The 3,978-nt window shown below is 38.5% G+C and overlaps 1 pseudogene; it reads left to right on the plus strand.

Moving 5' to 3' along the window:
- Positions 1-643: 643 nt before the first annotated feature.
- On the plus strand, positions 644-2,470 carry LOC111753815 (large ribosomal subunit protein uL10-like; annotated as a pseudogene).
- The last annotated feature ends 1,508 nt before the right edge of the window (positions 2,471-3,978 follow it).

Here is a 3,978-nt window from a genome sequence, read left to right on the forward strand (position 1 = left end):
TACTTTCTTTAGATTTCAAAAGTGACAAGGTACTTGCAAATATTTTACAGTCACATTTTCTTCTTCATAGAGAAGTATCTTTTCTTAAAATCAAACAGGCATATTGTTATAAAGAATTGGTTCTGGTAGAAAGTTTTATGCCACTTGCTTCTCAATTATCTTATAGTTAATACTTTAAAACAAATTGGATATTAAAAATACAGATGCTTATCTTTTATACATTATTTGCTACTCAGTGTTCTTTCTTTGTAATTGCTTAATTTTAACTGCCCATATTTATATTAATCTTCTGGAATTGCTAACCTGCATCACCTGTACTTTTTATGTAATATTATTTTAAACCTATAGCTATTTTAGAAATTGCATGTGTTGCCAGTCTTTCTCCAACCACATGGATCTATTTTTGTTTTCCTTCATTAGACTGAAATCTTGAGTTTTTAAATGTTTATTTGTACCTTTTATAGGTTGTCTTGAAAAAATTTGAGATATTCTTGCATGCACAGTTTCTATAATTAACTTGATATTTTCATCTTTGATGTAACCCTTTCCTTTGATATTTAGATATTTAGTTAAACTATTTCTACTCTTTCTGGGCATCCTTGTGAGAGTGACATAGTCTTTAAACCCTGCGTGGTGATCCCAGATGTGCCATCATGCTGCAGAGAGAGACAGGTCAACCTGGAAAGCTGATCATCTCCTTTAGATCATGCAACTTCTAGAAGATTATGCAAAATGCTTTCCTGGGGGAGCAGACAATGTGGGCCCCATGTGGATGCAGGAGGTATGCATGTCCCCCGGAGAGAAGGCTGTGGGGCTGATGGGCAAGACATCATGATGGCCAAGACCATGAGGGCACTGGGAAAACACCCCAGCTCTGGAAAAGCTGGCGTCTCCTATCTAGGGGAATGTGGGCTTTGGCTTCATCAAGGAGGACCTCACCGAGATCAGGTATATGTTGCTGGCCAGTAAAGTGACAGCTACTACAGCTACTACATGTGCAGTCACCACTGCACTACATGAAGTCCTTGTGCTGGCCTAGGATACTGGACTGGGGTCAAGTTTGAGGCCTCATTACTAAAATCTTCAGGATCTGCACTGAAATCTTAAAGATGTGCAGCTAATTAAGCCTGGAGACAAAGCAAAGCCCGCAAAGCCACCCTGCTGAACAGATATGTTGCAGTCAGGGTTGTGTAGAGAAAAATTAGAATCAGGACACAGAACTTATAATGCTATTTTATGACGGTCACCCATAGTTAAACACAAGAAAGTGCAGGAAATCTATCCAATCACTAAAGACCCGGAATATTCAGCCAAGGGCCTCGATCCAACAGCAATGACTTGCTTGGATCCAGATGAAAACTGACAGCTATGACAGGAGTCCAACTGGAAGTCTAGAGCCCATGAGAAGGATTCACACCAGTTTGTTTTACAGTTCTGCACTGGGAAGACCAAAAGGTCAGAGGTGGAAGCTAGAAAGTCTATACAGCGGATGCAGGAACCGTACTGGGTTTTGCACTGGAGCTGAGAAGTCATACTCACAACAAAGACCAAGGCTGTCCTGAAAATCACCACAGCCATTCTCAGCAACAGAGGTCCTGATCTCCTCTGATGATAAGAACAGTGGAGTACATGCCATAAGGTCAGTGTGATAACTTTCTCCTGGAGATTAAATGGTACATATCTTCCCTTCTGGAGTCAGGATGCGATGTTCCATGTAAGGACCAGAGCTCCCCCCAAAGTGAACCATAGCCTCTCTCACCAAAAAGGTCCAGAGCTACTCCAATGACAATGATCAAACTCACACTGGGGAAGCTAGTCATGATGAGCTCCTCCAGGAGAACCAGTGGCTCAAGCAACACACTTAGATAGACCTACAACGCCTCATTCATCTTCTCCACACCTCTATTTATGCTGTCAACTTTCCTCAGGTGAAACATCTACCCTCAGCACCAGGCTGATATAACTTAGCTGGCGTTAAGTTGACCACCAGGTTTTACTCCATAACAATGCAGACCACCTCCTCATTCCCCTTTGGGCTGATCCCCCAGCAGGTGTTTAAAACTGGCAGCATCTACAACCCCGAAGTGCTTGTCATTCCAGAGGAAGCTCTCTGCTCTCACTTTCTGGATGGTGTCTTCAGTGTCACCAGTCTTTGTCTGATGCCTGGTCACCCACCTGTTGCCTCAGTGCTTCATTCTACCATCAATGGGTACTCATGCCTTTATCTGTGGTGACAGATTCCACCTTTCCACTTGCTGAAGAGCTCCAGGCTGTCTCTTCTGATCCATTTGCATTTGTGGCAGTCTTGTTTGTCGCTCTTATCACCTCGGCTACTGCAGCTGCCCTAGCCAAGGTGGAAGCCAAGGAAAAGTCAAGTCAGAAGAGTCGGGAGAGGGTGTGGGACGTGGTGCCTTCATCGCATTCCCAAAATCCAAGCTGCTTAGTGTGCGTGACCGGCAATATGAGATAAAGGCGCAATTCTCTTCAAGTAAATAAATAAAGTGTATTTTGTATGGTGCGAAGAAGGATACATTTTATTTTCACTAAATAGTGAGCCAAATTGTTATTTGTCCTGAACACTGAAATTATTTACCTTATACCACAGTGTTGCTTTTCACCGGGGCTTTCAGACTGTGTTCTTTGTGATCCATCCTTTTGTGCTTTTATCAGTGATTCATTTTTTTCCCATTATTTTGTCTTTCCTAAGTGTTTACTTTTTAATTAATTTACAAAGTGAAGAAAAAATGCAAAATTAGTAGAAATAACTTACACACACAGAGACACGTGCAAGCACATGCACACACACACACACACACACACACACACACACACTTCAATTTCTTCTGTTTACATTTCAGAAAATCATACTAAAATTATCAAGAGTAAAAGATAAACTCCGGGCTGGGGATTTAGCTCACTCGCACAAGCACCTGCCGGACAAGTGTAAGGTTGTGAGTTCAATCCCTGGTTAAAAAAAAAAAAAAAAAAAAAAAAAAAAAGAAAGAAGTAAACTGTGTCCTACTATCATTACTCACCAGAATGCACTTTTTCAAATGCATCCTCCTTTTATACTAACGTCGCTATTTTATGAAGAGTATGTCCTGTCTTTGGCATTCTCTTTCAAAATTGCTTTATATATAATAAGTTATTTACTGATAAATTGCACATTTTTATGTTAAGTTTGGAGTTAACTTGTTTTAATTTCATCACGGTTCAATTAAACAAATTAACATAATTTTAGATAAATCTGGGGACAATTTTGCATTTTTTATTGCAATGATTTATTTCATACATAAAATAATGCTTTTTTCATTATTATTACTTTATTCTTAAAATAAAGCTTAACATTTCTTTCCACAAATATTTCATTGAGTGTTTTTAGATGCATACCTATGTATAATTTGCTTCTTTCTTCTGGAAAATTATATTTTACATTTTTTATATTTTCACTACTACCATAATTACATATGCTACATAGTTTAGAATGCTTACTTGATTTCTAGGTTTCTCAATATACAACAAAAGTCAAATACTAGCTTCCTCTTGACTCACTTCCAAAGATTTTGCCCAAGATATTTATTTTTCTCCCCAATTTTTAAGATAATAAAGACATACTCTTCTGTCTCACACCTTAACAGGCACATAATTTATATTCTAAACTGATGATTTTGTTCTTTTCCTTTCCTACCTCCACCCTATTCTTGCATTCAAAACTGTGCAGGACTATGATTACATTCCTATGCACTGTTTACATGACTATGTTTGATGTTTGCATCTAAATGACATAAGTAATTATGATAAATCTTTCTGAGATACAAAGATGTATATGTAAATGTATAATAATTCCTGTATATGTGTATGCATGCTTTCCATGGAGCAATATTTTTCCAGTTTCCTCTTTATATTTTAGTAGCTGTACTCACCTCTTAGGACAGTCTTCTCACTTTAACTAGAATGGTCGTCATCTTACAGGAATGT

Source organism: Cavia porcellus, unplaced genomic scaffold (assembly GCF_034190915.1).
Source record: "Cavia porcellus strain 051 isolate PalLab524CR breed Dunkin Hartley unplaced genomic scaffold, mCavPor4.1 scaffold_4, whole genome shotgun sequence".
In the NCBI taxonomy this organism is placed as follows: domain Eukaryota; kingdom Metazoa; phylum Chordata; class Mammalia; order Rodentia; family Caviidae; genus Cavia; species Cavia porcellus.